The 14492-nt window shown below is 38.1% G+C and overlaps 1 non-coding gene across 1 annotated transcript; it reads left to right on the top strand.

Annotated features, from left to right (window-relative positions):
• The first annotated feature begins 5950 nt into the window (after nt 1-5950).
• LOC120594327 (5S ribosomal RNA) lies at nt 5951-6069 on the top strand. The gene has a single exon (XR_005650544.1). It is a non-coding gene; the product is annotated as a 5S ribosomal RNA (ribosomal RNA).
• The last annotated feature ends 8423 nt before the right edge of the window (nt 6070-14492 follow it).

The raw sequence follows: 14492 nt of genomic DNA, 5'->3' as shown, positions 1-14492 counted from the left end.
TTGAATCTGGGCTGGTCTCTGTAACTTGCTTGTAAGCAATAGAATTCAATGGAAGTAAAATTATATGATTTTTGAGTTGAGGCCATAAAAAGCAATGCAGCTTATGCTGAGTGAAACAAGTTAGATGGAAAAAGATAAATATCATATGATTTCACTTATATGCAGAATGTAAGAAACAAAAAGAACAAACTAATCAAAAACAGACTCACAAATATAGAGGACAATCTGGTGACAGCCAGAAGGGAGCGGTTTGGGGGGCTGGGAGAAGGGTGAAGGATTAAAGAAGTACAAATTAGTAGTTGATAGATGGTCATGGAGATGGGGGGCATAGCACAAGGAATGCAGTCAGCAGTAAGGTAATGGCTAGGTGGAGAGCCAGAGGAGAGTAAGAGCCATCAGGGGGATCATTTCATAAACTATATAAATGTCTAACCAAGGTACTGTCTACTTGAAACTAACAATAAAATAATATTTTTAAAAAAGCAATGCAACTTATAAATAGAGTCACAAGGTTTTTCCCAAATGCCTTCTAGGAGGTGATAGAAACTACCTACCTTTTAGAATCACTGCTTAGGAACTTGAATTAGCTTGAATACATTGTAGATAATTTCTTGAGTGAGGACAGTTGGTTTTCACCCACTTAGAGCAATAGTATGACGGCTACATATTCCCATCTATTCATTTTTATGTAGCTGGCAATCCTGGGAGTGGAGGATAAGGAGAATTTAGGTAGAACGGGCTGTAGTTATTTCTTGGGGGAAGCTTGTGTGCTATACTCTCTTAATTACACTTCATTGAATATTCAGGACTTCCTTCATCTGCCCAGTGGTCTTCTCTACTCTCATGGAGTTTAGCTCATTCTCCATACACAGATGTGCACCTTGAAAGATGTCAAGTCCCAATGGCATTTACTTCTTTCCACCTATAGCTAGGAGAGCAGAAGTTGTTCTATGCATTTAAAGTATAAAAGGTTTTAATACAGGAAATGAGAAACTTAAACAAACTTTGAAAGATCTGTGGGGGGGGCGGTGCAAAGATCAGGGAAGTGGCCAGCAAAACCCTTGGTATGAAGCATTGGGCAGGTGGTGCTTAAGAACTAACCTGGAAATTGCTGCAATTCAATGAATTTCTGGAATATGTCAAAGACCATCTTAATCTGTAGCAGTGAGGTGAGTGGTTCTCAGGGTCTCCCCATCCAGAAGCTCTGTGAACTTCATATTTGTTCACGTATCTCCCCAAATCTTCCTGGTCTCCCTCTTTCTGGCACTTAACCCTGAAACCAAACACAAAGAGGGCATTGTAGAAAATGTAATTCCTTTTCCTCCTACTCTCATGGGGTTTAACTCATTTTCCATACACAGATGTGCGCCTTGAAAAATGTCAAGTCCCTGTGTAAGTTAGAAGGGGGTGGTGATGAAGACAAATTGACGACAGACAATCTAGTGTACTTGCTTCAGAAAGCCTTTGTGGTGATGAAATGAAATTATGCATATAAAATGATGAAAGATCATGCAACTGGAATAAATGCTATCTATTATTAGAATTAGTATATTATTAATAGTATATACTTTCTGAAAAGGAAGAGTGATATGATACTGTTGTACTCTGATAGCTTTACTTGAAAGTAGAAATTTTGGCCCAAAACTCAGATTGCTCTTCTCTTAGAATTATACCTTTCCTTTTAGCCCAGATTGAGGTTCCTTTTCAGAAGAGGTACATATATACACAAATTAAATGTAACTATCACAGGAAATTAGAAGTCCACCATCCGAAACTCTAAGCTGATATATCTTCAGGCTTTGCATACTAATTCAAAGATATGAAAACCTTTCAAGGATCTGCAAAATAGGGAAGGCATTTCAAGATAGTGATGTAGGAAGATCCTGAACTCACCTTCTCCCACAAACATAACAAATTTACAGCTATATATGAAACAATTTCCTCTGGAAAAGATCTGAAAACTAGTTGAACAGTTCCTCTACAACAAAGGACAAAAGGATCACATCCAGATAGTAGGAGAGGTAGAGATGTGGTTTCACCAAAACCCTGCACAGTGACGCACCATTGGAAAGGATCTCACAAATACAAAGCTTCTCTCTGAGGAGAGGTTTGTGTCCCACATCAAGCACTCTAACCCTTGGGACCTACACCAGAGAGACCAGCCCTCACAAAATCTGGCTTTGAAATCCAACATGGCTCACATCCAAGAAAACCACAGGGCTGTAGGAAATGGAGATTCCACTATTAAAGGGTTTGGGCACAGACTCACTCGCTCAGTGCCTAGTGCAAAAGGATGGTTTGAAAAACATCTAGACCATATGTGAAGGAGATGCATTTGCTAATCCTAAAGAGCCTGCTGGAAGGGCAGAGGCCTGCTAGAACTCTCTCCAGAGACAGAGGTGCTGGTGGGTGCCATTTTTGCATTTATAATCAATTTGACAAAATTTAAAAGTATTAAAAAAGTATATTCTGCTTATAATGCCTCTTTCCTTGATTCCTGATGACGAGCATTTTTGGTAGTGCCTATTCACAATGACTCTAGGCTGGGCCACATCACTTGTTTTGGTCAATAGGACAGTAGTAGAATTGAGAAAGCATTTGTGTATTTCCACTTCTGCCTCTGGGCCCCTTCTGTTGGTTATTTCTCCTGGATTTCCTTCATGATGCCTTATTTTCTTTTGGGGATTGAGATGTCATCTCGTAAGTTCATACTAGTATGAACTTTTTCGGGTATCCAATATACCACTTTTATAACAAGAAAATGGGGGAATGTCACTTTGCCAGTATTGCACTGCAACATAAAAAATCTGATCTTTAAATACTGCTGATAAACTTATCACATGTACTAAATAGAATGGAAAATATACTATTTTTATAATCTTCAGGATGATGTATGTTTCCAGTTATATATATATAGATAGATAGATAGATAGATAGATAGATAGATAGATAGATAGACAGACATATATAGATAGTTAGATAGACATATATATATACATAAGCGATATACATATATATATACATTTAAGTGTTATATATATTTTCAATTATAGTTGGCATACAATATTATATTAGTTTCAAGTGTACAACACAGTGATTAAACATCCATATAACTTACAAAGTGATCACTCTGATAAATCCAGTACCCATCTGACACCATACAAAGTTATTACAATACTACTGACTTTATTCCCCATGGTATACTCTACATCTCCATGATTATTTTGTAACTGTCAATTTGTACCTCTTAATTTCCTCTCCCCATCACCCATTCTCCCACCCCCAAACCATCAACCATCAAAATGCTCTCTGAATTTATGGGCTTGTTTCTGTTGTTTGTTTATCCTTTTCTTTAGATTGCAAATATAAGGAAATCATTTAACATTTGTCTTTCTCTGCCTGACTTACTCCACCCAGCACAATACCCTCCAGGTCCACTCAAGTTTTTACAGATGTCAAGATTTTATTCTTTTTTTTTTTATAGCTGAGTAATAGTCCATTGTATATATATACCACCTCTTCTTTATCCATTCATCCACAGGTGGACACCCAGGTTGCCTCTGTATCCTGGCTATTATAAATAATGCTGCAATGAATATATATGTATGCACATGTCCCTTTGAAGCAGTGGTTTAGGTTTCTTTGGATAAATATCCACAAATGGAATCACTGAGTCTTTCTTTATCTCTTGTTATATAGCCTTTGTTTTAAAGTCTATTTTGTCTGGTATAGTATTGCTAGCCCACCTTTTGTTTGTTTCCATTTTTACGAAATATCTTTTTCCATCCCTTTATTTTCAGTTTCTGTGTGTGTCTGATCTGAAGTGAGTCTCTTGAAAGCAGCATATGTAAGGGTTTTGTTTTCTTATCCATTCAGCCACCCTGTATCTTTTGATTGGAGCATTTAATCCATTTACATTTAAACTCACTGTTGCTCAACATGTAGTTATTGCCATCTTATTATTCACATTTTTCTCATCTTTCTTTTTTCTTCTTCTTCTTCAGGATGTCCCTTTAACACAGGGGCCCCTGACCCCTGGGCTGTGGACCGGTACTGATCCATGGCCTGTTAGGAACTGGGCCACACAGCAGGAGGTGAGCTGTGGGAAAGCGATCGAAGCTTCATCTATATTTGCAGCCGCTCCCCAGCACTGGCATCACTGTCTCAGCTCCAACTCAGATCATTAGGCATTAGATTCTCATAGGAGCGCTGATTCCTGGTGCCAAAAAGATCGGGGACCACTGCTTTAGAATATCTTGCAATATTTGTTTGGTGGTGATGAACTCCTTAACTTTTTCTTGTCTGGGAAATTCTTGTCCTTTGATTCTAAATGATAGCTTTGCAGGGTAATCTTGGATTTAGGTCCTTGCTTTTCATTACTGGATATTTCATGCTAGTCCCTTTGGCCTGCAAACTTTTTGTTGAGAAATTAGTTGACAGTCTTATGGGAGATCCTTCGTAGATAATTAACTGCTTTTCTCTTGCCACTTTTAAGATTCTCTATTTGTCTTTAACCTCTGGCATTTTAATTATGATGTGTCTTGGTGTGGGCCTCTTTGGATTCATCTTGTTTGTGACTCTCTGCACTTCCTGGACTTGTATGTCTATTGCCTTCAGCAGCTTAGGGATATTTTGTCATTATTTCTTAAAATAGGTTTTCAATTCCTTGCTCTCTCTCTTTTCCTTCTGGTATCTCTATGATGTGAATGTTGTTACAGTTGCTATTGTCCCAGAGGCCCCTTAAACTATACTCATTTTTTTGGATTCTTTTTTCTTGTTGCTATTCTGATTGGGTGTTTTCTGCTACCTTATCTTCCAAATCATTGTTTTGATTCTTTGCTTTGTGTAATCGACTGTTGATATCCTCTAATGTAATCATTATTTCAGTTATTGCATTTTTCATTTCTGACTGGTTCTTTTTTATGTTTTCTACCTCCACCTTTATGTTTCCTATCTCTTTGTTGAAGTTCTCACTGAAATCATCGAGCACCCTCATAACCAATGTTTTGAACTCTGCATCTGGTAGATCACATGTCTGTCTCCATTTTGTTTAGTTCTTTTACTGGAGCTTTGTCTGTTCTTTCATTTGGGACACGTTTCTTTGTCTCCCCATTTTTGGCTGTATCCATGTGTTTGCTTCTATGTATTAGGTAGAACTACTAGGTCTCCCAGGTCACCTGAGCCAGGTGCTCCAGGTGTATGTCCCTCGTGTAGTTGTATGTGCTATCCTGTTGTAGTCGAGCCTCGGTTGCTGTCTGCACATTACTGGGAGGGATTGACTCTCAGGCTGATTGACTGTGAGGACTGGCCCTGACTACAGTGGAAGAACTGTTGTGCAGGGGCTGACCCTACAGAGCAGGATTCACTTTAGCAGGGCTTTGGTGCCTGCCCAAACTGCCATTTGGGTGTGTCATCTGTGGAGGTGGCCTGGTGATGCTCCAGCAAGATCTGAAGCTAGCTACTGGGTATGCTGGACCCAGAGCCTTCTGAGAGGGGCCCTGCACAGGCCAAGTTCATCAGTAGCCTATGTCCTGCTAGGGGCCACCTGGCATGAGCCACAAAGCAATCCACAGATGTCTTCTACCTGCTCTTGGCTTGGAAGCACCTGGGAGAGGCTAAGCCTCGAACTGAGGCCGACTGCTGTGAGTGCTGGGCTTGAGGCTGCTTAGCAAAAGGTATTGGGCATGCTGAGGCCAGATGCTGCTTGTTTGGGTTTGTGAAACTTTGAGAGATTTTAAGAAAGTCTTCAGCATGTGATAAGACAGGGTATTTGTATGGAAAAACCACCGGAAGAAGCTTGGGTGGGTCTGGAAGTTGGGTAAAGTAGGCTCTCAGAGAATTATCAGAGCAGGGTGACAAGTGTTAGTCAGGTTGATGGAGACTGAGATGTGGCAGTTGCCTGCTTCTGCACGCTGGGTCAGGGGAGAGATAAACAAAGAAAAACTTTATTGTCTACGGCCGTGCCACCCCGAATGTGCCCGATCTCATCTGATCTCGGAAGCTAAGCAGGGTTGGGCCTGATTAGTACTTGGATGGGAGACCACCTAGGAATACCAGGTGCTGTAGGTGTTAAAAAAAAAGAAAAAGAAAAAAATTAGTTTGCCAGCACTTCTGTCTGGGGAAAAGCTGCCCCTCTAGCCCTCACCCTGAAACCAGAATAGTGAGTTCCTCCCCATGTGCCCCGGCACCTTTCGAGCTGCTGCCCCAGCACTGAAGCTTGGAGTAAGTGAGTTCGTCAGCGAGTAAGTCCATGTATGGGCCTCTTAAGAGGAAAACCTCAGACTCCAACAGCCCTTTGTCTAACTTGGCCACAATCTCCCCTGGTTTTCACAGCCAGAAGTTGTGGGGACTTCTCTTCCCGGCAGCGATGCTTCAGTCTAGGGAGCCCAGTTTGGGGCTGTGACCCCTTGCTCCTGAGGTGGGGGGGGAACCTCTGTAGCCCAGATAGTCTCCTGATTCTCAACCACCACACATAGGTGTGGGACCAGTCTGTTATGAGTCTCTGCCCCTCCTACCAGTCTCAATGTAGCTTCTACTGTATGTCCTTAGTTATAGGAATTCTGTTTGGCTCAACTTCAGGCAATTCTCATTGATGGTTGTTCTGTAGGTAAGTTGTAATTTTAAAGTGGTCGTGAGAGGAAGCCAGCACAGCATCTATCTACTCATCCACCTTGGCTGGAACTCTCTCAGTATGAACTTCTTTTATGGGGTTATTTTGAGAACTGAGTAGAAGTTGTGTCCTTCCAGGAAGGATTCTTACTTATTTTTTTTTTCCTGCCAGTACCTGTGAGCATTACCACCAAAGATAATACTAATATAATTCCTTGGCTTAAAAAAAATTGGACCAAATTTTTTTGAATACAAATACATCTTAGGGGAAATTCTCTCCCCCCACACTGTCCAGATTCAAGGTTCGGAGATAGGAAAGTTTCCTTGCTATCTTGTTTTGTGGGGTATATTTTTAAAATATTTTTGCTGAGGGTATAACCCTTCAGACTCTAGATATATTTAACAATACCCAATCTGATTCTACACATTTTATGACCCTGGGCTTTACTTCCTGCTCCCCATATGGCTGAAGTTACAAGGCAAGCACTGGTTTGAGAGCTTACTTATATTTCTAGAGTCATTTTATATTTGACCTCTGAGGATTTCCCTTACTTTCTTATTGACTCATTCACACATTTTCAAAGATTAAAAAATATATTTTATCCATCTTTGTTGTTAGTTTATTGCTAGAGATTTTTTTTCTGAGTATTTTGTGTGCCTCCTGCCCTGTATTTCAAAAAGAGAATTTCAAAGAGAGCATGTGATGTAGATCACCACCTTAGGATGGATTAAATAACATCAACCCCCTCTTTTAGGCTTCCAGTTCCTGAGAGAATAATTCTAGAGATCCATTGAAAATTTCCAAGTTAGTTTTTACACTGGCACAAATAAAATCGTACGGCTCTCAAATTCTTCTGTGCTATCACCCAGCCTTAGTGAGTGTGGAAGCTTCTTTGAGTGAGAAAGTATTGGTTCATATGAACTACCCAGCTTTGAATAATATGTTACAAAACCGATACAATCTTAGAAATTATGTTGGACTCAAGAACTTGGACAATAGATTATATAAAACATTTTTGAATGAAACAAGCTAACTATGTACATAATAAGACAGAATTCACTTCATTTGTGAATGCCCACTGAGAATATTGGAACACTCTCTCCAAATTTGAGCAAGAATGCCTGCTTCTCCAAACCCTTGCAAACACAGGAGTTATATCCTCTTATTGGATAAAACTAATCAGCCTTTAATGTAAAATGACAATCTATGTAATTTAGAGCCCTAAAAAATGACTCTGGGATTTATGAAGTTCTCCTTTAGTAACTGAATAATTTCACAAACATTTGGCCTTATGAAGAGTGGGACGACATCTCATTGTCAGTATTTGTACCCTTACTGATGATTCCTGCTTTATTTTTGGTGAAATAATAATTAAGTCCTACCAATATACAAAACAAAATAAGAGGTTAACTGAGAGGCTATTTAAAAATTTGAGTTCTAGAGTCCATTGACTTGAGTTCGAACTCCAAATCTACCACTCCTATCTACATGAACAAGAGAAACTAAATCAACTCTTTGAGGCCCAGAGATCTGAAATGTTTACAAATTTCTTATACCATTAACTTTAAAATAAAATGCAATTTAAGAATATATCCTAAATATTCTTGAATTAGTATATTAACAGGTTACTCTACCTTGATATATTTCTTCATACAGAGAAAAGTTAGCAGAAGGAGGAAGAACAATTTTACCTTTGTGTTTTAAGATTACTTATCAAAAAACAAAATAGACAAGCATATCTATACTGTTTCAAAGGCTCTTATAAATAAATTTGTACATTACTTATGTGTAAGAAGTTTTTCTGTTTGTCAAATCCCCTCAAATTTGTTTACTTGGATGTTTCCCTCAAAGAGTCATTTACGAGGTATTTGTATACCTTCTGAAAATGATTTGCAGCCCAAGTAATGGTTCTCAACATCATATGCTTGGGCAAAGAATGTTATAGAAATCTAAATAATGGGGCTGCCTTCCCAATGAGTCTCTTTCAGCCCAACAGTCAGCATTTTCTAAGTTTGCAAACTTTTTGTAACTAAACACAGGTTGTGTGACAGCTTCTATTACTTGTCCAATAACAGCTCTCGTATGCCCCTCCTTCTTAGGAGCTATGCCAATGTTTGATCACAGCTGTGAGCAATTTGAGTCAAAAAAGATGATTAATTGGAGGAACCAAGTCATGGAGCATTGGGTGCCTGCCAGAGAATTGATAAAAGACTTAGATTAATATCTGGGGATCATAGCTTTATCATAGCTTATAAAACTCAAGGCATAAAATATCTAAAATATGATATGTTCCATGACTGCAATGATACCTGCCAGTCAAAAAAGGGTATTAAGATCTGTTTAAGTAAACTACACCCAACTTTGCTGGCTCTTAATATAGCAGATGTGATGTCTCTCTGTGAGATAACTCCAGTGAAAATTGAATTTGGACCTTACTTGATGATACATACTAATTAACTCTATTTTTAAATGAGATATTTTAAAAAATCTTACTGAAACTATCCTTATACAATATCAGAATGAGGTGAACGATAGTAAATATTCGCAAAATTGTCAATTGGCAGGTGAAGTTCTTGTTTTCAACTGTGGAGATTAGTCCAAATCTCATTTTGTTCCCCAATAGTGGTCCCATGTAACATCACCAAGTAAAAAATGGTCCACTACTTCTCAATTCCACATCTGAATTACATTCTTCACATACTGAATAAATTTTACTGCAATCTAGATGTCAGCTATAGCCTAGAGAAGTTTGTTTACCTCTCAATTTCATTTCTTGCAGAAAGTTTAATGCCATTTTCTGAATTACTGTATATTATCAGAGAGGTCATATTTTTGTGGTCACCTTTGGCTTTATTATCCTGTTTATTTTGAAAAAGTACATTGTATAAAATGTCGTACTATTTAGTGTATTCTGCAGAGCATCACTCATTCACTTATCCTTTTATTAAATATTTATTGAGGGCCTATTATTTGGTAGGCCACATAATATGTGAGGCACTAGGCTGGCTTTAGGAGAAACAATAGGCTAGTGTAAGGAGGAGACAATTGTTAAATAATCACACAAATAAATAGAACATTATGAATGATATGTGCTATGATGGAAAAGAGTATGTTTTAAAAAATATGTAAGTGGATTTTATCTAGGATGTTAGAGACAGCTTTCCTGGGTGAAAAAATGTATTAATATGTGACCCAAAAGAATTATAGCAGTTAACTAAGCTAAAGGAGAGGGTAAGAAAGTTCCATGCTTTATTTAATGATAATGACTTAAACCCTTATGTAAAGGATTGAGTCCTGTGAGAGAATTTGGAATACTAGAGTGATAAAAGATAACAGAAAATGTACAATTCATGAGTTAAAAGGATTCACTTTATATAGGAGAAGCAGCACTCTTTGCACAGAAGGAAAGGACACCCCAAAGTTAGAGGTTCCTTGATTAGTATGTTAGGTGGGAGAAATATCAGGGAGTTACCATCTGTTGCAAATGGAGAGTTCTATATGAAAAGGCCCTGTGACAGGAAGGAAATCATAAAGGAAGGTCATTGCAGCTGAAGTACAAAATCAGGAGGTATCATAGTGGGAAATAATACTGGAAAAATGGCAATGTCACATAAGAAATTATAGGTCATGTCATAGACTGTGGTTGCTGTCCAAACAATGAAAAGCCACTGATGTAATTGAGGCAGGATCTAATCAGGTTTGCACTTCAAAGCAGTACCTTGGTGACCCAAATTTGGAGCATGACTGAGTGGAGAGGCCAAGAATTAAAGCAGGCTATTGCAGGAGTCCACTTGAGCAGTGGAGATAGCTTAGGCTAGGGTGGTTGCAGTAGATGTGGAAAGACATGGAAAATTTGACATATTTAGGAGGTTAAAATGACAGCTTTGTGATTAATTGGATATGAAGGCTTAAGTTTAAGGAACAGTCATGGATTACTTCTGCTTCTTCCTTGTATAAGTAGTTGGATGGTGATGCCATTCGCTCTTCAGTGTAAGAGGATCAAGTAGGGAGATCATGAATTTGATTTTTGACATGGATTTGAAGCATATATAAAGAAATAGTCAATAGAAATTTGGATTTATGGTCTAGGGTTCCAAGAAGAGTTTTGTTCTGTAGAAATTACATTTGAGTCATCAGATGATGGGTGCTATTTGAAACCATGAATGAGAATAAGATCGCTTAGTAAGGGAACAGAGGAGGAAGAAAAGGGAACTTACATTTCAGGAACTTCATCATTAGGTGTCCAGGGAGCAGACGAGTATGAAACTGCAAATAAGGCAGTAGTGAGAAGTTAGAGCAGAGGGGAAAAAAATGGGAGGGCAATGACTTCCAAACCAAAATATTAAGGTTTTCAAGAAGGGAGTGGTCAACAATATCAAGTGCTCTGGAACGCTTGAACAAGGAAATAACTTAAATTTTCCACTGGATTTAGTGATGTGACAGTGATGGAGAGTCTTGAGTGGGTTGAGAAGTGAGTGGGGAAATAAGAAAATGAAGACAATTTTGCCAACTATCCTTTCAAGAAGCTAAGTGGTGAAGGAGAGAAAAGAAAAAGGGCTGTCGATGTTAGTAGTATGTGGGGAATAGGGAGATTTTTTTAAAAAATGGTAATGACTTAAGCCCTGGCATGAAGGATTCTGCTCCACAGAGAATTTGGAATATGAGAGTGATAAAGGATAATGACTAGCGTATGTTCAGTTCATGGTACAGAAGGATCCACCGTACATATAGGAGGAAAGGCGGCCATCTCTTCACAGAAAGGAATAAGGGTACTACAGAATTAGAGGTTCCTTCAATAGACTGTTGGGTGGGGGGAAGATAAGGGAGTTACCATCTGAAGCTTCCTCCTTTCACCTAAAATGCCAGGTTATTGTCTGATAAGTGGAGAGATGGAGGGGAAGGCTTGATGCTTTGAATAGAGTAAAGAAGGTGTGAAATAGCTGTTGCAAAGAGTCTATGGGCACTGTTGAAAACCCCTTTGAGGTTGGCATTTTTAAATTTATAACTGGATCAATCTGCCCTGTTAACAGGACTTTCCTTGGTGATGTTGAACTAAAGGAATAGAGAAAACAGTTGGTTGAGCTATAGAAAGTTGGGATTTAATTAAATGCTACACACACAAAAAGACAAAACTCAGCTTCCTTACTTAATTCCTCCCACTCCTCCCCTCCCCACACACATCCTCCAAAGCCCATTCATAAAAGGCCTTTGATTTGTGCATCACTTTTCTTAATTTTTGAAGACAATAGAAGGTTTGCATTATATAGCAGTGCAGCCCATTAAAAATTGATTATACATCTTTTTCTTAAAATGCCTTCTTGTACCACCCAGTTCTGTTAACTGGCTCTTCCCTCATTCCCTTTTCCTCTAATTTCTGTTCATTTCTAATGCTAAGCCACCAAGACATTCCTTTTATTTTACTGCTTCCTGCTAAACTCAGCCCTCAGGGTATCACCTCCAAGAACCTGTTTATCCATATATTTTCCTAAACAAAGACAGTTCCCTCTCTAAAATAAATCCAGGTGCCAGTGGTTCAATGAATAATTTTTTCACCTATGGCACATTATTATTTCTTTAACTGTCTCTTACCTGTGCTAATCTTCTCTAAAGGCGTCTTTGTTGTTTTTAATAACAGATGAAACATGTTTGTCTTCTCTTCATTCATCAGTCATCAAATGTGTGAGATTGGGAAAGTCATTTCATCGTTCTAGATTAGAGACTAGCAAACTACAGCCTGAGGGACAAATCTTATCCATTGCCTGTTTATATAAATAAAATGTTATTAGAACACATGCACATTCTTTGTTTACTTATTATCTATGGCTATTCTCATGTTACAATGGTATAGTTGAGTAGTTATGATAGAGATTGTCTAGTCTGTAAAAACATATTTACTACCTGGCGCCTTAAAGAAAAATATTTGCCACCTCCTGTTTTAGATCCCAGTTTATCCTTCTGTAAAATGAAGAAATCTGAGAATATGCTCTCTCATAATCTTTTCAGTTTTAATATTTGAAGATGTTAAAGCTAAACTATTAGGTCTCCACATAAAAGTCAGCACATCTAGGGGAATTTATTTGAATACTATTGAAAAGTAGCAATTCTGGCCCTTATCATTCTCTATACTTTTATTCTGATTTACATTTATTAATAGAATATATTACTCAGTCATAATGATATATTCATATATCTTTGTTTATTAGAACATAAATTTCATGAAGGAAATTTGTTTTGCCCATCACTGTACCTCGGTGCCTAGAACATAACAGACACTCAAAAAATGTGTTAAATAAGTGAATAAGTGAACAGATGAAATACTTCTCATTGAATTTCTTTCCAGTCCCATATATAGAGACAGGAAATACTTTGAAATAGATGGGAGTGTTCTTTTTGCTCGGAGCTCCTAGGGGATTGTTATGAACTGAATGTGTGCATCTCTCTGAAATCTATATGCTAAAACCCTAACCCCCAATGTGTCTGTGTCTGTATTTGAAGGGGCTTTGGAGTAGGTAATTAAGGTTAAACAGGGTGATAAGGGTGAAGTCCTAATTTGATAGGGCAAGTGCTCTTATAAGAATAGGAATTGATACCAGCATGCATTCCCTCCCCCTCCCGCCCTCCCTCTCTCCTCTTTCTCTGTCATGAAGATACAATGAGAAGGTAGCCGTCAACAAGCCAGGAAGAGAGTCCTCGCCGAAAACCAAATCAGCTAGCACCTTGATCTTGGACTTCCAGCCTCCACAATTGTGAGAATATAAATTTCTGCTGTTTAGCTACCCAGACTGTGCTATTTTGTTATGGCAGCCCAAGCTGACTGACACAGGGGTATTTGTGAAGGATCCCTGGAGATACACCTGATGACCTTTTCATACTCTTCTCTTTCCCAAAGGCAACAGCATTCGGATATATCCTACTGGATTAATAAGCAGTGGGCTTTATGTATGTGTAAGTGATTTGTAAATACTAAAAATGTTGAAGTTAAGTAAATTAAAAGTAATAAATACATCTCTATACTTAGAAATTGAGTATAAGGCCCCACATCATGTTAGTGAACATTCCCTCTTCACAATAAGTGAATTACTCATAGCTACATAAAATGGTGGCTAAGCATGTTGAATAATGGAGTCAGATTGCTTGTTTTGAATCTAATTAAGTTCTGTTTAACTTGTGGTGTCATTATGGACAAATTATCCTCATTTTCCTTCTTTGTAAATTGAAGAAGATAATAATAATAATTATCTATATCAGTCAAAACAGACCAGGCTACGCTGCAGTAACAAATAACCCTCATATTTGCGATGGCTTAATACAAAGTTTATCTCTCGCTTCCTCTATATTTCCATTGCAAGGCAGCTAAGAACTGTGTTTCAGTGGTCCTCACTTTAAGACACAGGCTAAGAGTACCACTTTGGAATATTGCTAATTGTAATGGGGGAGGAGAGATCCTGAAGAATTGTACATAGGATCTTAAAGTTTCTACATAGACATGGCATTTATCACTTCTGCTTACATTTCACTGGCTAAAAGCAAAACGTATGATCATCTCTACCTCCAAGGAGGGAGAAAAGAGCAATCCTACTACTGCCCAGAAGAAAAAAATATGTATTTGTGGTCAGTTCTAATGAATATCACATTATCTCATAGAGTTTTTACGAAAAATCAAATAAAAAAAGCATTCACTGCATGAGGTGCAATTCTTGATACAAAAAAAAAGAATGTGCTAAATGCTAGTTATTATCTAGTATTGAATTACACAGAAAACACTTCTATTGGGAAAAATGGCAAACTATTTTTAGTCTTGCAAGGAAACTCTGACTCCGGCAAATATAATACAGATGGGGTTAACAGAAAACCTCCGTTATTTCTCTAACTATCTTTACAA

The sequence above is a fragment of the Pteropus medius genome, unplaced genomic scaffold (genome assembly GCF_902729225.1).
Source record: "Pteropus medius unplaced genomic scaffold, Ma_sr-lr_union100, whole genome shotgun sequence".
Lineage (NCBI taxonomy): Eukaryota > Metazoa > Chordata > Mammalia > Chiroptera > Pteropodidae > Pteropus > Pteropus medius.
This window is presented reverse-complemented; position numbering and strand designations above follow the sequence as displayed.